Source organism: Rattus norvegicus, chromosome 17 (genome assembly GCF_021556685.1).
Source record: "Rattus norvegicus strain SHRSP/BbbUtx chromosome 17, alternate assembly SHRSP_T2T, whole genome shotgun sequence".
NCBI lineage: Eukaryota > Metazoa > Chordata > Mammalia > Rodentia > Muridae > Rattus > Rattus norvegicus.
The window spans coordinates 12,998,238-13,025,696 of NC_141550.1; the positions used below are offsets into that span (position 1 = coordinate 12,998,238).

General features: G+C 46.5%; 2 long non-coding RNA genes across 3 annotated transcripts in view; one reads left to right on the plus strand and one right to left on the minus strand.

The window, feature by feature from the left end:
* LOC134482817 (uncharacterized) overlaps window positions 1–26,659 on the minus strand; it is a 58,491-nt gene extending 31,832 nt beyond the window's left edge. The window contains exons 1-3 of one of the 2 annotated variants that reach the window (XR_015641480.1): window positions 25,891–26,659; window positions 10,047–10,153; window positions 5,717–5,938 (exon numbers count right to left, since the gene is read on the minus strand). This is a non-coding gene — a long non-coding RNA (uncharacterized LOC134482817). Of the gene's footprint in view, window positions 1–5,716; window positions 5,939–10,046; window positions 10,154–11,140; window positions 11,327–25,890 lie in introns of those variants that run through there. The other variant, XR_015641479.1, reaches the window with a different exon arrangement.
* LOC148000005 (uncharacterized) lies at window positions 20,137–23,642 on the plus strand. The gene is made up of 4 exons (XR_015641481.1): window positions 20,137–20,331; window positions 22,542–22,688; window positions 22,859–23,163; window positions 23,282–23,642. It is a non-coding gene; the product is annotated as an uncharacterized LOC148000005 (long non-coding RNA).
* Window positions 26,660–27,459: the final 800 nt, after the last annotated feature.

A 27,459-nucleotide genomic window follows, 5' to 3' on the forward strand; every position in this document is an offset into this window, starting at 1 on the left:
CTGGGGGTAGGCTTTGGGGTTTCAGAAACTCAAACCAGGCCTAGTGGCTCATTCTCTCTTTCTGCTGCCTGCTCATCTGGATGTAGAACTCTTAGCTCCCTCTCCAGCACCATGTCTGCCTAGATGCCACCGTGCTTCCTACCATGATGATAATGGACTGAAGCTCTGGAGCTGTAAGCCAGCCCCAATTAAATGTCCTTATAAGAGTTGCTGAGGTCCTGGCGTCTGCTCACAGCAACAGAAAGCCTAAGACGGGGTACAGAGAGAGTTCAGTCAGTAAAGCACTTGCCCCCATCACATACACACATGCAAGGACCAGAGTTAAAATTCCTACCACCCAAATAAATTCCAGGTGATGTAGCAGCCACCTGTAACCTCACTAGTCAGAGGCACAGACAGGATATCCCTAAGGCAAGATGGACAGCCGGTCTGGTCAATCAGCAATTCATAGCTCAAGACAGGATATCCCTAAGGCAAGATGGACAGCCGGTCTGGTCAATCAGCAATTCATAGCTCAGATGAGAGATCCTATTTCAATACATAAGATGGAACTGAATCAAGGAAGAGGCCTTGACATCAACATCTAGCCTCCACACGGACATATACCCATACATGCACACATACATGCACATACATGTGCACAGATGCACGCAGACCTGTGAGAACACACATATGTACACACACATGCACACTCACATGCATACATGGGCACACACACTTGTGAGGACAGACACTCCTGTGACAACACACATGCAACACATCCATGCACACTCACGTGTATACATAAGCACACTTGTGAGGACACACACGCACACACATACACACTCTCATGCATTTGTATGCAAACGAATCAACAAACAAAAGCCCAACACTAGCCCCCCCCCTCCCCCGAAGCCTGCAGTCACTGAATGAAATAGGGGACGGAAAACAGGGCAGGAGGCAAGGGCAGAGAGAGCACAGGGGACAGGAGGCACTAGGAAACACTTTTGATGGGGCTCTGGAAATTTCCATACATAACAGTTCTCTTTACTTGGGCTCATCAAATAGTTTCCCAGGTCCAACAGCTCCTTTTCCAAGAGATAAGAACCCTGTGGTTGCTTTCACAAAAACAGGCAGCAGAAGGCCAACCAGAGAGCAGAAAATAAATCCTGAGACCGGGATGCAAATAGGATGTTTTTTAACCCCTTAGGATAATTGAGGGATCACACATTCACATCGGCTCTTAGGCATGCTTAGGCAAGTCCCAAGCACTTACCTCACAGTGACCTCAGACTCTGTCAAGAACAGCAGCAGGCCAGAGGCAGAATTGTTACCTGCTTGGAGCAGTTGAACACATGCTTTAGGATGTACATAGATTTCCCCCCCACGAGAAAAGGGGGGAGGGGCAGCCGGGTGGTTCTAGCCACTTAAGGGAATCTTTTTAGCTGGCCCCTGGACTAGTGATGCTGGACTGTCAGTGACCAAACATGACAATGACCATGGACCCTGGTAGATTCGCTCAGAAAAGTCACTCACAAAACAACAACCAACTCGGTGGGAAGGGAGGGATGTGACAAATGTTGGCTTTTGATGACAAATTAGAAAAAGAGCAAGAAAGTTTTAGAGGGAAGATGAGGGGACAGGAAAGGCTTCCCAGGAAGCCCAAACACTGAGAGTGTCAGAGGAAAACTCCGTACACGCTGTTTAAAATGCACTAAAAGAGCCAAAGGGAGCCACGTCTGAAAAGATAAGCGCAGAAGGGAAACAGGGTGTTGCCACATAGAGAGCATTGACAAAGAAGAAGAATCCAACATCTCCAACTAAAAACTCTAGAAGCATAGGACTCAAATGAAGTAGTCCACAGAGGAACTCAGAAGCCAAACTCAACACGTTTGAAGACTGCCTGGTTGAAGGTGACCATTCTGTAAGAGCGGGAAGTAGATGAGAAAGAAACTGGTCACAAACTCCCCAAATCTAAGATCTACACATGGGACATCTCAATGAACTCTGGATAGAACTGACTCAGATACTCACTTTTAGACACTCCACAGTCACACCAGGAAAGGACAGAGAGACCGAGTCTTGAAAGCAACAAGAAGCAACCCATCAGGACCAGGGGAGCCTTGAAAAGATTAATGCCTGATAATCTCATCAAAACCCCATGTGGCAACTTGCCACAAGAGAATCAAACTGTTAGGGGAAGACTCTTCATCTGGCCAGTCTGCCCTGCAAAGTGAAGTGGAAATCAGACATTGATATTAACATAAAATAAACAAAATGGGAACGTGGGGACATCTGTTACTATGCCACCATCCTTACACAAATACTGAAAACTAGAAAAGGCTAGAATAAAAGGAAAATGTTAATAAAACCAACACAGAAAAAAATTAAAGGTGACAGAAAGCTCAAGAAGTCTCAATAAGTACTTGGCTAGCTGGTGTAAGGACTTGAGTTCAATCCCCAGAACACGTATGAAAATTAAAACAAAGTCTGTGCTCTGGTAATCCCATTGTTGGAGAGGCAAAAGCAAGAGTCTCTCTGTTGGCTAGCCAGCCTAGCTTACTTGGTAAGTTCCAGGCCAGTGAGAGACCCTGTTTCAATGAAAAGCAGGATGGCACCTGAGGAATGACACCTAAGGGAGTCTTCTGACCTCTACATGTGTACACACAGATGTGCACCTGCCTACACAAATGTATGTCCACATACACACAAGCACTGGCTAATGTTCACAGATTGAAAGATGATATAGTTCTTTTTCTAACTAATTTAAAATGCTACTACGTAAAGCAACAACTCTAAACATTGATTTATAGATATAAGATGTATACAGTCGTAACCTGTAAAGATAGCAACATGGGGGCTTGGTGGGATGGGGGGATTGTGGGTAACAAATGTATGCACATTGTTGGCCTTGGTGTGCCTCTGCTTCTGCTGCTGTTGTGACTGAGTAACTTATGAAGAACAAAGATTTGCTTCTTACTGTCTTTGTGCCTAGGATGTCCAAGACCGTGATGACAGCATCTACAGCCAGCAGTGCTTGCATCATAGCATGGCAGAGGTGTCAAGCAGACGAGAAAGCACACCAAAGTGACAGAGAGGAAAGTAAACCAAACTCTTTCCTCCAGCAAGGGTCCACTCTGTGATCACTAAACCACTTAAAGAAAAAAGAGTCTTAATCTAAAATGGTGGGACCCACGCGTCAATCTCATCTTAAAGCCCTAACCTCTTGGTAATAAATATCCAGTAAACAATGAAATTTCAACACGAGCAGAAATTGGGGGCAGGAGCTAACATTCCAATCAAGACACTGACAAAGTAAAATTGGTAGTAATATAGTTTTTTTTCAAATATAAATTAAAATGTTCCTCATAAAAGACAGTTGAGACAAAGAGCACCAGATGGCCTCGTCTGTATGGTCTGTGGTGATGTCTCAATTGCATTTATATTCATCTGCTATGACGGCAGATTGCCATGCACTTAGTGACATAAAACAGCATATATCTATTTGTTGTCTTACAAGGTCATAGATAAAAACTGTCTCAGGGTATGGACTTCTGACTTTTTCCAGGCTCTACTCCCTTTAGAATACCCGAGGGAGAAGCCATTTCCCTTCTTCTCTATTCCCTAAAGGCAATCTACATTCTTGGTTTATGGCCTCAGGCCCTGAGTCAAAGCAGAAACTCATGGCTCATGAGTGCATCCTTATATCCTCTCTGGCTCCAACCCTCCAGCTTCCTTCTAGATGCTTGAGATGTTGAACCAGGAGTAAAGAGATAAGCCAGGGTCATCTCTCCATTTTGGTCCTTAAGTTAGACGTGTCTGCAGAATGCTTTTTACTTTAAAAAGAAACGCCTTTGTCTCTTTAGGCTGCTATAACTAAAATGTAAAGTGGACACCTTTGTGGGCAGCAGAGGCCTATTTCCTATAGTTCCACAGGTTGAGAAATCCAAGGTGCATGTTCCTGTGGTTCTCTGGTGGCTGGTGAGCCTTTCTTTCTCTTAGGGTGAGAAAGCAAGATGGCTTTCTGAGAGCCCTATTCTGATGACACCAATCCTAAGTCACTTCCCAAAAGCCCTGTCTCCTAACATCATCACATTGGTGATTTTCAGTGGTAAGTTTTGAGGAGACACTCAAACCAAAACAATAAGACCATTGGTTCCATACCTTAAGACTGTTGTATAACTTTTTCTGAGGGAATGTGAAGAAATGTCCACTCACTCCAGACAGGGCACTGATGACAACCAAAAGTAATAGTTCCATTCATGTCCAACTTTGCACACCAGTGGGTTTCCTGGGGTTCTTACAGAAGTATGGATGAGTAGCTTCTTACAGGAGCACAGAAAACTCTAAGGCTTTATTGCTGAGAAGCCCACTCCAATCTGAGTGACCACTCAGAAAAGCAGCACCTCTAGAGCTTCTGTAGAATTTGCAGGCAGCTCCATAGGTTAAAGAGTCTCCTCTCTACAGTAGTTCTGACTACAGTCATAGGGAGGGAGACATCTTGCAAGTCCTGTAAGCTTTGGGGAATTCATTGAGACTTGTTAGTTGTATACATTCCAAGCTTTATAAGTCTCCTGCATCTCATGAACCTTTCTCTTCCCTACAATTCTGATAAAATTGCCACACAATAGGGATCATCACTGGGTTGGCCAGGTCTCCCTGTCTGAGAGTGAAAGGTTAAGGACTATCCAGGCAGGATGTTAAGGTGCACATGCCTACCAAGCCTTCTGATTTCTGGAACTTCTATGGAATCATGGGCATTCTGACTGCACCCAGTCCAGACAATCAGAGTCAAACCTTTGCCATGCCATGGTTACTCATAATGTTAAAAACCTTCTCCCTTTAGAGCCTATTAGCAATATTCACAGCTCAGGGAAGTACATTGTTATCCTGTGACAAATGTCTATACTTTTTTTTTTTGACACTTGGGAACCTGCATGGGCCAGGGTCTTGGCCAAATCTTTTCCTACTCCTCCACAGACCACTATTTTTAACAAAATTTCTAGGACAATAGCATCTGTACATGGAAGTGAATCCTGAAGGGAGACACTGGTCTGCATGTGACCTACTAGTATAAAGTGCAAACATCCCTAGAGAGGGGCTGTCCTATCGAGGAGACAGAATGTCTAGGCAAAGAATTTGCTTGGGATAGGGTTCTGAAAGCTAAGGCATCTTTTCAGATCCCTGACTGAGACCGCGACAGTAAGCAGTTTGGAGGGCACACACACCACACACACCACACACACACCACACACTTCTTTTTCCTTTTGGTATGTGTCTGTGTCTGCATGTGTGATGAACATGCCTCAGTGTGTGTGTGTGTGTGTGTGTGTGTGTGTGTGTGTGTAGGTCAAAGGTCAATGTCAGATGTGATTCCTCTGAACACCGTCCAGACTTTTGAGGGGTACAAAGACAGGCTTTTCCATTAGCCTAAACTCCCTGATTCTGCTAGGTTGGCTGTCCGAACAGGGAGACACAGGATCTTCCTGTCTCTTCTTTGTCTCAGGCCCTCATGTTTAAACAACAAACCTTTTACTGAGCATCCCCCAGCCCAGGGGCACATGCATATTAACCATACAAAGTGGCACAAGCAAAGGACACAGGAACTTGCCTCTTATTTCCAAAGCATGGAACTTGCCAGAGATAAATGGCAAAGGCTGTTCCAAAGCTAATCTGCTGTCCCCCGCCCCCCGTCCCCCTCGTGTTTTTGAGTTGTTCATTTGAAAAGCGCAATTACCTGTCATCATGGAAGAATCTTGAAATGACAACACTTAACAGGAGCCGGAGCAAAAGAAACCTAAGAAAGCACAGATCTTCAACATCAAACAGAAGGGAATCCTCATGGCCATGCTGTACAGTCTTACATGTCAACCATGAGTAAACAAGGCTCTGCTTGTCACTCTGTCCTTTGTGACACATGCCGTCCTCTTGACTTAGAAATCTTCAAAGCAATGGTGCCCTACCACAGGAAAAAAAAAAAGAAAAGAAAAAAAGAAAGAAAAGAAACAAAGATCACAAGTAACAGCAAAGTGTGGCTCTAAATCCCTCTCTGAGCCTTCAATTAAAGGAGGAGGCCGTCTGGACGACCGAGCCTACAAGTTCTGCATGAGGTCATGGGAGGAGAGCAAGGCAGAACTCATTTCTGACCGTGTTGAGCAGCCTGCTCCCTGGTGGGAGAATAAATCCCTGCTCCTCAGATGCACTCCCAGAACAGACCCTGTGCACATCCAAAAGACCAGGATCCCACGATGTCAGAAAACTGCTACGGGCCACATCACAGGGTGCCTGTGCCTAGCGGCGCTCACCATCCAATGTGGTCCGATTTCACCTCAGAGTCAGAGATGGGAAGTCAATGAGGCAACTCACAGCTCCGGGGTGAAAGGTGGTTGGTTCTAGATTTGTGAGCATGGTCTAAGTTCCAGATCCTCCTACACCCTTCTTCCCTCCCTCCCCACTTCCTCTCCCTTCCCCCTACCCTCTCTCTTTCTGTGAGAAGGTAGGGTGAGAGGGGGATGGGGATTCTAGGGACTAAACTTAGATCCTCATGCACTTTACTGGCTGAGCCCTTGCCCCATACTGTTCCTAGATTTTTTTTTTTTTTAATTAAAGGATGAGCGCACATTTTACAGTAGAATGGTATTTCACGAGAGGTGAAAACTTCGTGAAGTGTGCACTTTATACTCTTTCTAGGAAGCTCTGTTGGAACTTAGTCCTTTGGAGAAGAGCAGCTGTAGAAACCTTTGGGCCCAGAGGACTGACGATGTTTATCACCTGGGTCTTTACTGACAAAGATTGTCCTGGACCCCGCCCACTGCAGATCACAGAATTCAGTGGTGGTGGGCCATCTATCGCCAGGTTCTCAGAGAGTCTAGAAGCATGCTCAGGTCTTTCAGGCAGGTTTCCCCATTTGTCTGAAAGCCCCAGTTATAAGACATCACTACACATGTAATTTCCCGCTTCCCACCTCAGTCTGGAGGTGGGAAGTCTGGAGGCTTGTCCCATACCTCCCCGCCAAAACGTCTGGATATCTCCTGGGGTCTCTACTTAGGTAAAGATGTCTTCCTAGGAGACACACACACACACACACACACACACACACACACCCCTACCTGTACACACTCATACCCTGTGATTTATAGAGCTTAAGAAACTGGAAGAAACATCCTGTTACATAAAGGTTGTGTGAGATATGTCAAAATACAACAGCCTTTTCCCTAAATGAAACCTTCCGGTTCTCTGGGCTTGAAAAGTAAGCAGTTGCTCTTTGTCCAAGATATTGACAACTTGGAACTTGTTCATCCACATTTGAACCTCTGGGGGGCGGTAGACGTTCACAGTTGAAATGATACTGTGGGTTTTGTGAGTGTGTGTGCGTGTGTGTGCGCGCGCGTGCACGCTCCTTAAGGTGTGTGTGCATGCACACACGTCTGCAGTGTCTATGTGTGTGTACCCACACGTGTGTATACATGTGTATTTATGTGCCAGTGCGCAGACAGGTGTGTCCGCAGGGTGATATATGTAGCAGCGTGTGTGACGAATTACAGTTGTCCCTGTGTGTGCTTGTGTGTGGAGCAAAGGCAGGTCAGGTGGTGGGTGGCCTCAGAGCTACAAGCAGCCAGTAAGCTGAACTGACTCAGCTCAGGAGAGCCAGAAAGATCATGGCTTCTAGCCAGCGCCATGCTGGTCAGAGCCAGGCAGACTGAACAGCAGAACCCAGGAAAGTGCTCTCCCTGGCTGCCCCTTCCTGCCTTCTATTCTCCTTCTGAAACTGTGGCCTTTCCTCTCTGGAATGCCCTTTTCATCCAGAGATATTGGTGGGGGGGGGGGGCGAGGCTGGGTGTCTTCTATATCTTGGGTCACAGATCCTCCAGCTGTTTGCAGAGAGATAGCAGACCCTCAGCTGAGATCTAGTCGGACCACCTACCCTGGGCAGGAACAATGCAATAGCCGCAGCGGGTGGAGCTGTCCCCAAGCGCCTCTGCTGGAGACTGTCTGTGGTGATTACTTTGTTGAGCTTCTTCTGAGAAGACAATGGAAAAATGGGGCTTTAATCCTTTCTCATCTGGGCCATCTGATAAGAATGTCCGGGAAAGGGGTTGAAAAGGAAGTTTGCAGATTGCATTGAGCAGAAGAAAGGGAGGGTCCGGCAGCCCCCGGGTGCTGGCTTCTGTAGGGACCTGTGGAGCCCCTCCTTCATTCTTGTGTAGCATCAGGCTGCACTGCCTACTTGGAGAGCAGGAGGAGAATTAAAGAAGCATGGAGGCTTTGCATTCTAAAGTGTGGGTGTGCCTCTACTGCTGTCCTTGGCAGTGCTGAAGTTTTCCTGCCTTGGCCTCCTTTGCTATGAGAGACCAGCTCAGCTTGTGCTCATTCCCTTTAATGGTCCTGGGAGCTCAGACTGCACCCAGGCTCTGGACAGTGGAGGTGGTCCCACCCAGTCCCACCCAGTGGCCTCTCTTGCTTGCAGGAGTTTCTTGGCAGCCTTAGGCTGCTAGCTGGGACCTAGGGGCCTTGCAGAAGGTTAGGCAAGGTGACCATCCCTAGCCCTGACAGTTGGGTGTCAACACTTGCTGTTTGGGATGGGAACACGGAGAAACTTGCCCCAGGGTGGCCTCTGAGTCCTATTCCTACTCGTTTATTTATCTGGGAGCCAGGGAGACAGCCTGAGCTGGGGCGCACTGTTCCCACAGTGGCCTTTGACCTTGGAACAACCTGTTGCTGCCAGCGTCTGTGTAGCTCAGCCCGAGGGACATGGGAGTATCCCTTTGCAGGCTGGAAAAAGTAGGGGGGGGGGTGTCACCTTGACTGTGCAATGCCTCTTGGTGCTTGGATGCTCCTAGTGAACTTGACCTCTGTCCTTAATTATTTGCGTCATGACGAGACATATCCAGTTTCTTCTCACCCAGCCTCGGCCTACAGTGAGAGCTTCCTGTTTGTTTAAGTGCACGGAACAATTCCTACTAAGCTCCACGTTCTATTTTAAGTGAAAAAGGAGTTTCCTTTGCCAGAAAGGCAGCTCAGCTTCTGTTATCGTCTCCCCAAAGGCTGCCCAAGTCTTAACCAAGGTAGCCAGGAAAGGTTTCTTAAGAGAGTCAGCTGTCTGCAGAAACCATTTTCACGGAGTGACCAGACCTGATCTGGAATATTCCCTTGTGCAATGGGAGAATGTGTTATCTTCCCCCCAAATTGCTATTTCCAAGGATGAGCCATTGTTGAATCGAGACAGTTCTGTTCTTGCTGCTCAGCCTACATGGTTACCAGACCATGCTCCTCCCAACCATGCCTGCTCTAAGGAAGACAGTGGGTGAGTTGTCCTCTGGTATAGGTATACACAGCTGGGATGCATGCAGGCCTCCACATCTTCAGACAAATCATATTATCATATTGACATATAAATGCTGAGTGCATGCATGTGTGCTCGCGCACACACGAATGTGCACGACCACACACACACACACACACACACACACACACACACACACACACACATGCCCGCATACACACACAAATTCTTCCCTTCTTCCTATTCTGTCTTTGTTTATTTAATCATTTTTGGTTCATCCCAAAGAACGGTGTGTTGGCTGAGGAGGGGGGCCTGCTACACAAGCATAAAGATCTGAGTTAGACCCTCAGAATCCACATTTAGCAAGCCAGATGCAGAGACATGGCTTATAACCCCAGCGCCAGGGAGACAGAGACGGTGAACCTCTTCGATCTAATGGCCATTCATCCTAACCATCTTGATGGGTGTCAGACCAATAGGAGACCCTTCCTCAGTGAAAAGGTGGGTGGCACCTGAGGAATGACACCTGCAGTGGTTTACTGGCCTGCTAAGACATATGCACACCTGTACACGCATGCACCTTCACACACATTTACACACACATAAAGGTAACTATGTAGATTAAAAGATAACTCTAGGCCAATAAGTGACACCATCTCAAAACAAACAAATCAAAGGCAGATGGCTCTGGGGTTGTCCTCTGACCTCCAGAGCTTGTGTATCTGCATACACAACGAACACACAAACACACCATGTTAATGCGGCCAAACTTGAGCAAACTAACCTTTGGGGAGGCATCCAAAGCCTGGCAGATGATCGGCAAGGCAGCAGACAGCCTGTCTCTCCAGGGTCACTCAAGAGCACAACGTAGGGGGACAGCCCCTGTGATTCCTAAAGACAGAGTCCTAGAGTGGGTGTCCTATGTTACATACCTTTATATCTAATGATATAAAAGGCGTTTGCAAATTAGGATGGATTTTATGACACCGTTCACTGTTCAAATTGGTCACCGAGGTATAGAAACAGTGACTATGTTTCTCACCCCACCCCACCCTCCCCCACTCCCTGAGAGGTAGAAGGGAACCCTAATACAATCATGTCCAGGTTTTCCCACAAATATATTTGTATAAAGACATGTCTGAAACTGAAATTTCACCCAAAAAAACCTGCCCACTACCCCCTGATGGAGGAAAAACTTTTAATAAAGCTAATGTCATATCTGACCAAGCAGCTGAGGAGATGGTTTGATGGGTAAAGTGCCTGAGTTTGATTCCCAACTCCTGTGTAAGGAGGTTGGGTGTGGTGGTGCACACGGTAACTTCAGTGCTGGTGACACAGGGACAAGGTTTCCCTGGGGCTCTCTGGTGAGCCAGCCTACCCTAACTGACAAGCTCCGGGTTCAGTTTAAAAAAAAAAAAAACTGTCTCAAAAAAGTGAGGTGGAGAGATTGAGAAAGACACTGAAGTCAGTCTCTCACCTCCACACATTCATCCACCCAAACAAGACTAAAAATAAAATTAAAACTTTAAAAATGGGACTCTGGGAAAGGTTAAACCCAACATCTCCCTACCCTCCCACCAGGTAAATCCTCAGAATCAACAGAACTTTCAGCTAGGAAGGTGGTCTGCCAAGTGGCTTTTCCTTCCACTAATGGGTGGCAACCTACACTCTTCAAGATGCTGCCATTATCAGTGCTGGCTCTGAAGTCAGTGTCAGTCGTCTAACACCCATAGCACAGCTCCATTTCACAGACAAAGGAACAAAGATCTCTATGTGACCAGAAGGAAGCCTTCCCTAACTCGGGCCGACTTGGCAGATGTTGCCGCCATTTTGCTGTTCTCTGGCTTCTGCAGCAGGATTGGATGGCAAAATTCTTACCCAGAAGGCAAAGGGAGCGTCCTGCAGCTGGTGCTAGCCCTACAGTCTCTGAGGACAGACGGAGTCAGTGCCTGAGGACAGTGGTGGCTTCCTGGGCCTCAGCCTCTCTTTTGCCCGTTTCTGTTGTAGGCTCGCTCAGCCGGGAGATTATCTGCATGTGAACTCTGCAACGGCTGTTTTGGTTTCATTTCTTGCTGGTGTTGTCTTTCTGCTCGCCTCTGCTTCTGTTTTTAATCTGCAACCCTGCAGGCTTGGTCTTGCCAACATTCAAGGCTGAGATGGAGCCTCCATTTCTCTAGTAGTGGATCTTCAGGAGTGTTAGTGGAGTGTTTTTCCCCCCCTACGGGTCCCATCTTGACTCTGAAGACTATGGGAGATAAACCAGGACAGGGTGGTTCTTGCTGAGATTTCGCACAACTTCTCAGGAGAGGCCGAGTCTGTCGAGGGAGAAGCTGAACTAGGGGTTCCTTTCCGTCCATGGGAACCCCTAACCCATGGGGGTTAGAAACATATACATTTAAACATATTTTGCACCTAGTTATGTGCCGGCCTCAGAAAGAAGGGTAAATACCAAACTGCTGCTCCTATGGCTCTGTCACCTTTCAGTCACTGTGACAAAGCACCCGAGGTCACCTTATAAGAAGAAAGGTTAATGGGAGCTCAGGGCTGCAGAGGTCTTGTTCCATTCTCGCTTAGCCCTGTTGCTTCAGGTGCTTCTCAGTGGTGACTTACACATCACACTCTAAACCCAGGAGATGCAGGCATGTTCACAGCCTTCTCCAATGGATGGCAGCCAAACCTGTAACACAGCAGTCTTTTCCTGAGCCTGGGAACCCTCTGAACCGCTCACTGCAGTGGCCATCATGGGCCCACCAAAGCCCTTGCTCAGCAGGAGTGAGGAGCTCAATGGGTTTCTGGGAAATAACATGCCACCAGGGTCAAGGTCACTGCTCAGACACACTTTCTACTGCCACCCAGTGCCTCTTCCCTTTCCTTTCTTGTACACGTGTGCCTGTGCGTGTGCAGGTGTATGCATACATGCCGGAGGTCTACCTCATGCCATTCCTCAAGTGTGGCTATCCTTGAGTTTTTGGTTAGTTTCTTCCTTCTGTTTCTAGTTTTACTAGACAGGGTCCTAGGACCTTGCCAAGTAGACTAGACTGGCTAGCCAGGGAGCTGTAAAGAGTCTCTTGTCTCTACCTCCCCAGGGCTGGGATTACAAGGGCACGCCATGCCTGGCTTGAAATGTGTTCTGGGGAATCAAATGAAGGCCCCAGTGTTTGCACATTATCAACTGAGGCGTCTCAATTGATACCCAGTATCTCTTCTTTTCCTGAGGTTTGCTCCCTCTATCCCTGCCTCCCCAACCTGACACGCCTCTCTCGTCCTCCAAGCGATAGGAAGGAGAGCTGACTGTTTGCCTGAGAAGCAAGCCAGCAAGCACCATTCCTCCATGGTTCCAGCATCTGCTTCTTCCTGAGTTTCTGCCTCAGCTCTCTTCAGTGATAGACTGTGATAGGGCCATGTAAGACAAAAATACCCTTTCCTCTCCAAGCTGCTTTTGGTCATGGTGTTTATCAACATGCAACAGAGAGCAAACTGGGTAAACATCCCCAAGGGATTTCTCCCTGAAGAAGGAGTTGGGGGTGGGGTGGGGCAGAATTCCTGGACGGATGGTCACCTCTCACGAAGCTCTATGTCGTTGTCAGTGACCTCCCCAGCAATGTCCCGTGCTCCTAACATTCTAAGCTCACCTGGGAGCATGCTTTCTTAAAGATGCTTCTGGGAGGACACAGGCCAGGATCCCTCAGGGGGTGTTCCAGGTAAATCAAGGTTCCATCATGGTCCCTCTACTCCGGATGGGTTCTGACAGGCCTATTACTGTGTACAGATATCCCCTGGATGGAGAAGAATGAGCTCAGGCTAGACACACCTATTAACTAGAGCCAATCACAAATTAAAATTGGCTAGTTCTGGGCAAGACCTTTGACAATTTTAGATTAACCAAAGTTGTATGACATCTTATTTATAGTGTAATTTATATTTTTGATATATTTTGTTTACACTGAGTCTTATTTAAAACCCTTCTTAGCCCCAAATCTAAAAAGGTAACTTCTCCTCTCCCTCTTCTTCTTCCTTTTCCCTCCTCCTCTTTCTCTTCTCCCTCCTCCTCTCTCTCTTCTCCCTCCTCCTCTCTTTTCACTTCTTGTTTTGTTGTCCTGGGGCAGGATCTTAATATGCAGTCTAGTCTGGCCTCAAAATCAGAGTGAGCCTCCTCCTTCAGCCTCCTAAGTGCCAAGGCCACATGCAGGAGCCGCCACACCTTTAGTTAATACAAATAACTAAAATGGCCATCTCGCTATTCTAAGAGTGTATGGTTTTTCCTTTTGTGATTTCTTGGCTTCCTAACGACTAGTGAGGATCTTCCCAGTGTTCTCCAGCCTAAGAGCAAGTGTTTCTGGGAAAACTGATAACCACAGGAATTAAGAGCCACTGAAGGGGGCTGGAGAGATGGCTTAGCGGTTAAGAGCACCCGACTGCTCTTCCAGAGGTCATGAGTTCAATTCCCAGCAACCACATGGTGGCTCACAACCATCTGTAAAGAGATCCGATGCCCTCTTCTGGTGTATCTGAAGACAGCTACAGTGTTCTTATATATAATAAATAAATAAATCTTTAAAAAAAAAAAAAAAAAAGAACCACTAAAGGACTTTGCTTGGTGAATGTATGAACCCTCCTCACCAGAATGATGTATGTGTGTGCTCATAAGTATCCGTGTGTGTGTGTGTGTGTGTGTGTGTGTGTGTGTGTGTGTGTATGCGCGCACATGCACACGTGCACACGTGCACATACTTTGTGAAGTGATTCTGCTGGGAACGTGTGCTCAATCTTGTTGGGAGTGCGCAGCCTGGTCACGCTAATGAGTCTTATTCTGTGGCACAATCACCACATCGCTAGGTGACAAAAACAGTCTTCATCATCTCACCACTTCATCATCTGTGTCCCACTCTGCCTTGAACTTGACTTCCAGAGGCCACATTCCTCTCTTGAGTCACAGGGTGAAGATGTCCCGACACCGACAACCCATGATGTCACCTGGCCTCGAAAGCTGCTCTAGTGTAAGACATCCCCGTGGCTTTCATGAATCTGTGCAAGGTAGAGAGAGGGTGCTGCGCCTGTCTGTTCATGGAAAGCAGCAGGCAGGATGCCTAGGAGTGACGTGGTTGTGTGCCAGTCAAAATGCATTCATAGACACCAAATTTCCTATTCTACACAATTTTCATGATGGATTATCATGCTATTTTCCCCTCTCTTTTTCCTTCTCTCTGTTTTTATAGCTATGTCACAGTGGTGGAAAAGCAAATGGCCCAATCGCTTCACCTGGCAGACTGAACACTTGTTGGCTTTTTTTTTTTTTTTTCTGGGATCTTTTTACAGTAGCGGAAATCATAAAGGCTCAGCTCCTTCCTCCACAGGGGACTGGTTAAACAGATTTGGCTCCCATGCGTGCTATGGGGTGGTGGATGCCAGTCTTTATAAAGACATCTGTTAACCCCTCATGTACTCGAAGGTATAAGACTTCAAGACACAAGGCTAAATGAAAAAGAGAAAGATGGAGAAATACATTATGCCCAGAGTTGAGAAAAATAATCTGATCCACATTAAAATATCTGGACAGAGACACAAGAAAGTTGGCTAATGCTGTTTTTGCGTTTGTTTTGAGAATCTGATCTGGCAAGGCTACGGTAGGAGGGAGAATTTTAGCTGTGCAATTTTTAATATGTGTAATAACTTAGTTATATAAGTGTATTTATTACCTAATTAAAATTTAAAGGTAAGAAAGCTAAGTAATGTCTCTGACCTGCATAAAACCCAAAATTATTCAGAATGTGGACTTAACTATACATTATTTTAAACGGTTAGATTGTATCATGTTAGTACACACATACACACAACCTTGAACGTGACAAATTCCAGAATGGCCTAAAATCTCATTAAAATCTGGGACATGCTTGATGAATGGATAAAGAAAAATGTGGTCTGTGCTCACAATAGGGTATGGGTTCAGCAAAAAAGGCTGATAACCCGTCACTGGTGACAAATTCCACGGAACAGGAGGACCTTGGGTTAAGCGAGGCGATTCAGGCACTGAAAGACAAATAAGGCATGATCTCAGTGCATGTGGAATCTGAACATTGATGTCATAGGAGAGACTGGGATGATGATCAACAGAGGCTGAGGGGAGGAGAGCAGGAGAGAGGGTGGGGGAGACTGAACACCAGGTGCAGGGTTACCCTGAGACAGGGGCAAGGCACGATGGTACTCTGCTGCAGAGAAGTGGGTAGTGATGGTCAATACATAGCCACGTCCATGGGGTCAGCTATGAGAATGTCTGGAGAGAGTCGACGGTATAGTAATGATGTCTAAAGGGATCATTATATGACTTGGTCATTACATAAGGTACTCAGACTGATTTATGTAATGCACCCATGTATCAACAGAGCTCGTGGTACTCCATACACATGCACAGTTCTAACTTGTTGATTAGAATTTGGGAGTGTGCAAAACAGCACCAGGTTGAGATCCCATGTCACCACCCACTCAGTTGGAAACAACTGTAAAGCTTGCTACTGTCCCGTGCTGGTGATGGGATGTGCCTCTTACCAGCAAACTGCTGTGGAGAGACGTTGAGTTCAGAAGACAATTCTGTCTCTCGGTCTACCCTTGACAATATGTGTGCAAGAACACACCCATCCCAGCTGGTCAAGCACTTCCCTTCCAAGTGTGAGGATCTGAATTTGACATGCAGAACTAATATTTAGAAACCACTTGTGACGGCATGTGTGCCTGTTAACCCAGCTCTGCAGGGGCTCCTGGCCAGCCAACCTCACCAACTGGTGAGCTCTGGAACCAGCAAGTGAACTTGTTTCCCAATTAAAGAAGCAGAAAAACCAGGAAAGACACCCAATGTCAACCTTAGGTCTACACACACACACACACACACACACACACACACACACACACACAGAGAGAGAGAGAACTGTTAGTATGGTTGTAGGTTTAACATGGGCTGTTTAGAGATGTGGGTGTCACCCATCCAAGAACATTTGATGCTAACAGCAGTATACACAGAAGCAGTTAAACTGTCCTGATGGTAAACCAATACCTCACTTCTAGCTACTTGTCTTGAAATATTGGAAGAAGAAGTAGGCTATGCTAGCTTGATGCCCAGGGCTCTCCAATATGATCATAACCACACCCATCCTGAAACTTTGTGGTGCCAGCATAGACTTGGACATGGCTTCCCAGTATTGTCTCTCATGGCAGCAGTGTGCCTCCAATGTGTGAGGGTTGGGGATTGGAGCCCAGAGCAAGATCAAAGAAAACAAAAGAAGAGGTCAGAAGAGGATGGCTTAGTGAACAAATTCACATCACCCGAATTCAATGTTCAAAACAGTCTTCTCACTGACAATGACCACAAGACACCAATCCCCTCCCAAGCTCAGGCCAGCATTCCTCACTACACACTTTCTTCCGACTTCCAGGGCAAAGACCTTCAGCAAGCAGCAGCTCAGCATGTGCAGACCCTTGGACTATAGCAGGGTCTGTGTATAGTCTACTCATGGAGGACTTCTTCTGTCCTCTGTGAATAGGGTGGGAACATGTTACCCCTGAACCAGGACAGTAGTTATATATAAAACCAGAGTCCCCCAGACTCAAAACCCAACAGCTCTGCAGGGTGACAGGACAGCACAGCAGTGATTCAGATGTTGCTTTTGTACAATGACCTCAAATCCTTGCACGTTAGGGAAAGATGATGCCATCTGCTCGCCATCTGCTAAGGACAAAACAACTCATCTTTAAAGTTGTCCTAGGAATTAGGTCTGCGGTTCCACCAAGGATCACGCTTTTAGTGCCTTTTAAAGTTGCTGGTCACCTTAACTCGGAGCTACAGCAACCAAGCCAAAGGTCATTAGACCGGTGCCTTGGTGACAAGACACCAAGCAAAGCGCTGGAGAGATGGCTCACCAGCTAAGAGCACTTGCTGTACATCCAGAGGACCTGGGTTCGATCCTCAACACCCACAGTATGGTCACGGTTCTGAAACCCCAGTTGTATGGCTACAATCCCTTCTCCTTGCCTCTGTGGGGACCAGGTACATACATGGTGCATAGATATATACACAGTCAAAATGCCCATACACACAGAATAAAAGTAAATCAGTGTCAAAGGACATGAAACCATTTTAGCCCAACACCTAGAGCTGCACCTCTAAGAAAACCTAATCTCAAAACTACACGAGGATCCCTGGGGGTGACATACTCTGTCATCCGCTGGGCTGTGGGGACTGGTGATGTTGGATGAAGGCCTGCACTTGAAGGACAGCACATGGAACCATATGGATTTCCATTTGGGTTTTTAGGAGTCTGCTAAAGACTCTGGCTACAGGACCAGATGGCCCTTCTGAGAAAAACCCAGTGGCCAGAAGAGTTATAGAGGAGGGAGGGAGGAATGCACAAGGAGACTGGAGCGATAACAGAGATGCTTCCAGAAATGACTCACTTGGTCGCTGGCGGGAAAGGAGCTGGGGAACATCTCCACCAGTGTTAGCCTTTTTATGTGTGCGAGCACGTCATCACAGAATCCCACGCCACAAGATAAAGATCACTTCCAACTGTTAAAAATGGACATTATGGTTGATCAAAACCATGTTTCCTATGGGCAAGCTGGGCTGGTAGCCATGGGTGTTCAGGGATCCACTGTGCTTCTATTACAATGATGTCAGTAAATGGAAACTTACATTTTATTAAATCAAATAGATAACAGATGAATAATGGATAAATATATGGTAGGTAAATAGATGATAAGTGATAGATGATAGATGGTAAATATATATGATAGATACATAGATAGATGATAGATAAATAGATAGATGATAGATAGATAGATAGATAGATAGATAGATAGATAGATAGATAGATTATAGATAAAGTAATTGACTATAGATGGATGACTGGTAGAGACTAATCATAGAGTGATAGTATACAGGACCTGTGATAGCGCCACAGGGTAACAGCAAACTATTATCTTGTAAATTTGAAGTAAAAATGAAACAGCTCATTCCTCAAGAGAATTAAATTGATATCTTTAGCTGAAGAAACATAAAAGACTGAAAATTACTAAAATTAGAAAGGGAAAAGTCAAGAGAAAAATGCCATATAACAAGACTTTTTAAACAAGAATTTGAATGCTGGTATTTGAGTCTTCTAAAGGGGAAAAAATTGAACTTACTATTTTAAGAAACTATCATAACTTGGACATAAAGGTAAATAGCACACAAAAGCAAAACCTTAGGCAACGTCTATTTACAGTAGGTACAAAAATCACAATAACAGAAGCAACGGCAGTCAGAAGGACACAGAAGCTTAGAAACAGTCATATTTCATGATCACTGTGGTCTACGACAGCATAAAGAAAGGTAATCAAGAAACGCTGCCAACCGGGAGGAAACAGGCAAGTCTGGGAAACCAAGAAGCAACCTTTGGTACCATATTTTCTCACTTGGGGATTGGACAGTAGGGAGAAGGGAGACAGAGTCTCACATGTGCTGTCTGGCTCTGAAGCAAACACAGACCACACTGTTTTAATATAACAATACCTGGGCTTTGGTCATTGCACTGGATTGAGCAATGTAATAATGTTGAAGATGAGACTCTTCCTATCTGTCCTGTAAAGAGCACAGGAGCCTCGGTTTCTTCCCATGATGCAAACTAGAGGGAGCAGAGACCGTGCTCACAGAAGGTAGGGATGCTTCCTTAGGATTTCCAAGATGCCAGTTTATTCAATAATCAGGATGCCCTAACGTTATCTCCATCGCCATAATAAAATACTCTGATGAAAGGCAACTTGGAGGAAGAAGGGTTCATTCGGCATGTGTTTCCGTGTCACAGTTCATCATTGAGGGAAGTCAGGGCAAGAACTTAACTAGGAGCTTGAAGCAGAACCCACGGAAGAAACTGCTTGCTGGTTCACTCTCTCCCATTCTCTGCTCATCTTAGCTATGTTTCTTAAACAACACAGGACCATCCACTCAGGGAGCAGCACCTTCCACAGAGGTTCCTCCATATCAATTAGCAATCAAGACAGTCTCTCACAGACACAGCCACCAGCCAATCTAATCTGGGCAACCCCTTAGCTGAGCCTCCTCATGCAAGTGACTCTAGGTTGTTCCAAGTTGCCAGCCGCAGCTGACCGTGACACTGGGAACGTGAAGGTCTGGCTTCATGTTACTGGCCTCTGGTAAGCATCAGACAGAACTGAGGGACGCTGAAGTTCCAAGTCTGAAGATGCATGGCAAGGGTATTTTCTGAAGTGCACACCCTCTGTCAGTGGGTACAAGCATAGCATCCAAGGCCCACACAGTATCATTGCTCCTAGGTGAGGTCGTCCATGGGTATGGAAGGCTCAGCCATCAGTTCTAGCAGGCCAGCACCTTAAGTTCAAAAAGACTCCTTCTGTATAGATCACTGTACTGTGGAGCTGTCCATTAGCTCATAGCAAGGTTCAAGGGGGTGGGAAGCAGGAGAGAAGTTCCTAGGGGTCTCAGTTAGAAAGCTGACATTTCTAAAGCGTTGGGGAAGTCTCTGTTAATAAAATATTTGCTGTACAACCAAGACAACCCATGTTTAGTACCACAGAGCCCATATAAGTAGAGCCAGGCACAACAGTATGTACCTATAATGCCAGAACTGGGAGACAGAGACAGGGCAATCCTTGATGCTTGCCAGGCAGTTAGCCTAACTGAATCAGAGTGTCCCAGGATCAGTGAAAGACCTTGTCTCAAAAACAAACAATAATAACAACAACAAAGACAGAGAGTGATTGAGAAAAACACCCAAGCTTAACCTCTAGCCATCACACATACTCATACTTTCACTGTGTTAAACTTTCTAAAGGACACCTGAATATGCTTAACCCAGGAAGTAGTACTATTTGGAGGTGTGGCCTTGTTGGAGTAAGTGTGTCACTGTGGGTGTGGGCTTAAGACTTTCACCCTAGCTGCCTGGAAGTCCGTCTTTCAGTAACAGCCTTCAGATGAAGATGTAGAACTCTCAGCTCCTCCTGCACCATGCCTGCCTAGATGCTGCCCTGCTCCAACCTTGATGATGATGGGCTGAACCTCTGAACCTGTAAGCCAGCTGTAATTAAATGTTGTCCTTTGTAAGACTTGCATTGGTCATGGTGTCTGTTCACAGCAGTAAAACCCTAAGACAGACGCTGGTACCAGGAGCTAGGGTATTGCTGTAAAGGCCTGATTATGCTTTTGTTTGGAAGAATGTGGATTTGGGGACTTTGGATTTGGAAAGCAGTGGAATGCTTTAAATGGGGCTTAGCAGGCTATCCCAGTAGGAATATAGAAAACTTTGTTACTAAGAGTGATTTGGGGGTTGGGGATTTAGCTCAGTGGTAGAGCGCTTGCCTAGGAAGCTCAAGGCCCTGGGTTCAGTCCCCAGCTCCGAAAAAAAGAACAAAAAAAAAAAAAAAAGAGTGATTTGAACTGTTCTGACTTGGCCCAAGACAGTTCAGTGGAGAAGAATTTCACTATGTAGCCTAGAGACTGTTTTTGTGGTGTTTGGGGGAAAATTGTAGCTGCCTTTTGCCATTGTCTGAAGAGTCTGAGGTTAAGGTAAAGAAGTTTAGATTAATTGCTTTGAAAAAGGATGTCTCAAAATAGCCTGGAGTAAATTCTGTTGTGTGCTTACTAAAGTTCACTCTTACGAAGAGCATTTTAATGAAAAAGGAGCAAGTTGAGAAAGGAAAAATACAAAGTATATGGTTCGAGCGTCAAAGGGACACCAGATAGAACTGAAACCTGTGTTCAAGGATATTAAATTGAATCAAGGGAATAGTGACCTTGGGGCAAGATCCCACCCAGCTAAGTTTAGATCGAGGCATGGTGGTGCACATCTTTAATCCCAGGAGATAAAGCCAAGAAGATCTCTGAGTTCAAGGCCAGCCTGGGACAAAGCAAGTTCTAGGTGAAGAAAAACTTGAATCCAGACTTGGTGGACCACACCTTTAGTGCTGAGGAGACAGGCATTGCAGATCTCTGAGTCAGTCTATGGAGGATGTTCCGGGACAGCCAAGCTTAGATAGTGAAGGAGTTGGAAAACAGAAAACTAATGATAAGACAATAGAACAGGGGATCATGTTCCAGCCCCAATAAGCAGCAGAACTTAGCAGCTTTGGCCATGTTGAGTTATGAATAGAAGATACTATTGGGACAATTGATGCTGGTTAGCTGGAACTAAGAAATTAGCAGTGATTAAGAAGAGACCAACGTTACTGAGGTGAAATCTTCTGAGAGCACAAAGAAGCTGTGTTCAGAGACAACCAAAGTTGTACCTCAAGCTATAACTGTACTTGGTAATGTGTAAGAGTCACCCAGGTGGTACTGGTTTTGAAGGCAGGAAGGCTTCATGAAGAGCATGAGGCTTCATGAGGCTGGGCACTGTGAGAGGCCGGGGAAGGCCATTGGTAAAAGTGTAGCCTTAGTTTTAGTTGATGGCCCAGGACTGAAGGGATCGTGCAAAGGAGTTGAGGCTTGGCACCATGAAGAGAGCCTATGAGAGAGGCTATTGGTGAAACCTAGTTGCAGCAGAAGACTCCAGTGTATTGGAGATGCTAGTACCATGGGATAATCACCAAGAACAACAGCAGCAGTGTCATGGATCAACCTGAGCTTAGGGTGCTACAGAGGGCAGAGATGGAGAAGTGATGCCAGTCCTTTGGACAAGCCCAGAAGATCAGGTGTGGATCCCAGACATTGAAACAAGAAGCTATAACATTAAAGTCACCTTGGAGACCCCACGGCATTCGAGATACCACAGCCATGGCTATTTGCTGAGGAAAACTGCTAACAGGGAGTGGAACCAGCCCAGAAAAAGGAGTATGTCATGTCCTACCAGCTGAAACACTGGCTGTGTGACTGAATTATTGACAGGATCTAGCTGCACAGCAGAGTGGGTGGGGATACCACTAACTGAATGTGTCTGTATGTTGGGGGGGGGTTGTCTACGACACTGGTGACAAGAAAGGCCTTTCTTTAAAATGTTCTTTATGGAGTCATATGTGTCTAAGCTATAAATTCCTACACCTCTCGTTTGCCAAGAGGAACACAGGAGAACTGACTGCCTGTGGGGAGCTAATGACAATTTTTGGTCCAAATCATCTCGAACTTGTTTTTTAGAATATGGTCTTCTACTCTGTGTCACTCTCAAGGATAACATTCCTAATCACTGACTTTGACCACAGCGTCTCCAACTCCCTAACTCTGCCTGTGCTGAGGGCTGAATCAGGTAGAGACAGGAAAGCCAAGAGTTGATTTGGTTTCTTGCAGGAAGGAAGGTACCCAAGGCTGAAGTCCTGCTGTCCTATGCTCCTCCTCCAGGACCAGGATGCTGATTTGCTCTCAGAAAACACAGCACTGTGCGCTTGCCTGGGACAGCAGATGCAGAGCCCAGAACAACCCTCCTTGCTGGAACAGGTAGAGATTCGAGCTTCTACAATGTTTTTGTTTTGTTTTGTTTTGTTTTGTTTTTTGTTTTCCTAGAGTGGAGAGGAGGGTTGGGCTGAGAGAAGAGGGTTCATAAGAAACAGGAGGAGTCCCGGAGAACGGTGGACATCTTGATCTTGACTGTATTTATGGTTTCACAGAAAGCCAAGTGAAAGCTTTCCAAGCTGTCCCCTTTAATTGTACGGTTTACTGCTTCCCGGATACACCGCCATTTGGCTGTTAATAAAATCAGCATTACGGGCAAGACCAGGCCACGGGTGTTCTGCTTGTCTCTGTGAGGAATAAAGCATCGGACAAACATCTTCCCTTCAGCTCCTTCTTCTCTTTCACTCTCCCCGACGTCATTTCCCAAACGGGAGTCCTGTGAGGATGTTGAGAAACTTTCCATGCTCCCGTGCATACCCTCTGTGTGTGCACAACACTTATTCCCCCACCCGCCACCTTGGTGAGTTCAGAGTGCTTTCATAAATGTTATCACATTGGGGGAAGAAAAGTGGCCGGATTTGTTATCCTGGGAAGATTTTAAAAATACATTTGTGCTTTTGCTTTCTCTTCTTCAACAGACCAGGAGAAAGAGAATTCTGGAATCAAATGAAGCCCAGGTCCCTTTGCCTTTACGTGTCACTTTTCATCAGAAGGTTGAGGGGAGGAGAGGTTTACTTTGCCTTACGATTCCAGAGCTTTCGAATCCATCCTGGTGGGGAAGCCATGCAAACCAGGAAGGCAGAGCAGGAAGCTGGCTGATCACATTATCACCTCAATGCCAGAAACAGAGATAGAGAACAGGAAGTGAGATTTAAAACCCTCCCCCAAGCCACATACTTCCTCAACAACTCCCGTGCTGCCCGAAGGCTCCATAACTCTTCTGAACACTGTCACCAACTGGCAACCAAGCTTTCAAATACAGCAGCCTCTGACACACATTTCTGACTCAAATGACCATTTTGTTACTCAGTGATTTTTACAAAGGATGTCTCCTTTGGGCTTCCGTACCAAGGTCATAAGCTGCAATCTGTTATCTAATTACTTAAACAGTGAGTGTGCGTGGGAGCGAGCGAGTGAGCGAGTGAGTGAGTGAGAGAGTGTCTACTCCTTGCCAGGTCATTCAAAAAATTCAAAAATCCATAACCATTGTCCATTTCATCACGGGGATAATAGTCGGGCGACAAAGACAGAGGAGTGATAAGTGTAACATATGGGAGGGTAATATGGGAAAGAGGGACCCAAGGCTGTGACCCCCAAAAGGGACAGTGACCCTCCCAAAAGGGAATATCGAAGGGAAGAGACGAGAACTTTGCGTTCCCAAAGACCAGTTTTCCAAGCAGAGACTGAATACTTAAACACTCCAACTCATCTGTTAGACTTGTGAAGACCTCTGGTTTTCAGAGCCACAATCTGAAAGAGAAAACATGGCGGAGACCAAACCAGGGCTCCAACACTGAGCCACACCGCCAGACCGTCAAAGACTTCTCCTTAAACAACAAAACCCTCTTGGAATACTAAAGTGGTTCTACAAAGCCAAGGTGAGGAGCGCACTCCCGACACAGCCTAGTCCCAGGTCAAGTTCTTGGCCAACCCCAGCAGCAGCACTTCCCATCCACTGTACTGTGAGCTCACAAGACTCAGCCGCAGTCCTGACCACTGGGAGATCGGGTGCTTGCCACCAGCTAATGTGGGTCGCACTACTTCACTACTCCGAAATTCTTCAGACTCGGCTCCTGAGCTGGTGCCTGGTGACTTGTGAGAGGTAACACCTTACTGAAGCAGCAAAGGCACAGCGACAGGAGGGGGCAGAGCGTGAGCCAGCAGGACCCAGGATAGCAAGGGAGGGAAATGTTCCTCCTAAGGATATGAGCTTTAAAAGCACAGGGTATGTTGGGGTTTCTGTATGAGCCCTGAGCTGCTGGAAACAGACACGGGGAAGAAAGACATGATGCTGGTCTGGAGGGCAGAAGTCCCAGTTGGCTGAAAACGGAGGTCACTGTGTTTTAAGGGGGGGGGGGGCGCACATGTATACTCTGCCTATGCCGTTTTAAGTTGTTTGTGAAGCTGGCTGGGGCAGCGGAGGTCAAAGTCATCTTGTACCAGGTCACAACCGCCAACTGTTAAGTTGCCAGGAGTTTTACAAGCTGGTTGTTAAATCTGACAACTACTTGGGATGAAGTGGGGGGTGGAGGAGGGGACTTGGAGCCATATAAATCAGAATTTTAAAATGAGTGCTAAATATGCCTGCACTGATGGAGATCTGGCTGCAGCGTAATTGGTACACTGGAGGTTACCGAAGCCAATGGCATCCTTAGGGTGGAGCCAGGATCCCCCTCCTCCCACAACTGTGCTAAAGCACTCTGCAGTAACAGAGGTGAATCTCTTCCGGACCTTGCCCCGACCGTGCTCCACAGTGTCAGGGTGCCATAACTTGAAAAGACGATGCATGCGTCTGGATCTGGCTTCAGAGGAGGGTGTTTTCCTTTGGAAAACAAACCAGAAAACACTTTCCAGGTTACTAGTGGCCCAGAGCCTGCTGCTCTCGGACACTCAGGAAGTTGGTTAACAGCTGTGTGACCCGGGTAAGTCACTCAAATGTCTGCTAGGTTTCCTCACGCGGTTATTTTGGACATGAAGTTAAGTCAAAATCAAAATCAACAGCACGTTGAGCTTCACCTGGTTCATAGTGCCTACCGAGGTCACACCCACTTTACCACCCCAAATCCCCACTTACAGCTTCAGCCTGTCACCTGTGACCAATCACAGGCTAAAACGGAACACACGGCAATTTCCAGAAATGAGTAATTCGTAAGTTCTTAATCCTGCACCTTCCGAGCAGTGGGCTGAAACCTCACTTCACTGTGTCCATCCAGCACCGGAGCATGAATCAACCCTTTGACTTACACAGCCATGCTAAATGCCCAATATCCATCACGGTCACACAGCATCCCTCTGGATCATCTGAGCGCCCACCATGGAACCATAGTGCTTGTGTCCAAAAGAACAGTTTACCTAACCATGGCCCTGAAGCCCAACAGATGTGCTGCCAGTCAATTCAGCTGTGCCCAGAAAAAATATCATGAGATGTTTCTACAGGAAAAGACTAAAGTTCTCAATATGGTAAAACAAAACAAAACAAAACCCCTACCCTGACGTACCCGAACTAGGTAATGAAGCTGTTACTCACCCTCGGAGATGAATTTACGTGCCTGGCCTCTTCCTAAGCATTCACAGACACACAGGCCTAGCTTTCTCCAGGATGTGAGCTCCTGACTTTACAGGAACCTCTGTTGCTCCCGAATCCTTTATCACAATTACCAACATCCCCAGGTTCCCTTCACCTGAGCAGCCCAGTGTCACAGCTTGCTGCCTGCAGTCTGCCCAAAGTGTTGTGTTTTATAAAAAGATAGAGAAAAGGAATACGTTTGGTGGAGGTGGTGGAGGTGCAGTATGGTATAAGGAAAGGGGGTGCCTCTGGGGCCCATGCTGAGGCATCCCTTCCCCCTGAGGGACTACGATATAATATAGAATAAAGTTTATCCAGGGCGTGGGGAGGGGAGTTGAGTTGAGAGAAAGGCAGAGAGAGAGAGAGAGAGAGAGAGAGAGAGAGAGAGAGAGAGAAAAGAAGAAGAAGAAGAAGAAGAAGAAGAAGAAGAAGAAGAAGAAGAAGAAGAAGAAGAAGAAGAAGAAGAAGAAGAGGAGGAGGAGGAGGAGGAGGAGGAGGAGGAGGAGGAGGAGGAAGAGGAGGAGGAGGAGGAAGAGGAGGAGGAGGAAGAGGAAGAGGAAGAGGAAGAAGAAGAAGAGGAGGAGGGGGAAGAGGAGGAGGAGGAGGAGGAGAGAAGAAGAGTAGAAGAGTGGAGGGGAGAGAGAGAGAGTAGAAGAGTAGAAGCAGGCCTTGAACTTGTGAAGAGAGAGGGGAGGGGAATGGGGAGAGAGAGAGGAGCAGGAGCAAGAGCAGAGGAGGAGGGGAAGAGCAGCCCCTTTTATAGTGAGTCAGGCATACCTGGCTGTTGCCAGGTAACTGTGGGGTGGAGCCTAGACTAAATGCCAGCACAGAGATAGCTGAGTGGCAGTGTACCAGTTAGTTTTCTGGGCCTGCAACAAAAGTCTAGAGATAATTCAGTTTTACGAATAAAAATCATTTTAAGAGATTCAACATGGATCCACGGCCATTAGGACTACGGTGGGGTTGGTAACGGCACCATCAGGGAATGTTTCATAAAGCAAACTGCTCAGTTCCTGGCCAGGAAGTCAGAAAGGAACAGCCTGGGTCCGGCAGCGATAACACTAGTACCTCACATGAGGCTCCATATCCTAAAGTGTCCATTGCACAGCCTTGGGCCAACCTTCAACACAGGTCTCAGGACTGGGCAACCACCAAACCAAAGTAGCACTGGACTACTTTTGTCATTTCTGAGGCCAAAAAAACTGACAAGAAGCAACTTAAGCAAGGGAAGGGTTTATTTCAACTCAGTTTGACAGAATATTGTCCAAATGATGGCAAAGGAGGTACGGTGCCTGGAGTGGGGTTCACGTTAAATACGCAACCAGGAAGCAGAGAGCAGAAAGGGAGTGGCTAGAGCTCTAGAGCCTTAAGGTCCGCCCCCAATGATGGACTTCCTTTTCAGAGGCTCCGCCTCTTAAAGGTTCCACATCTCTCAAACCTGTACCACTTTCTGGGGACCACGTGTTCAAACACAATGGCATGTGGGGAATGCGTGGAATTCAGATCACAAGAAGGAAGCTCTGTCTGCCT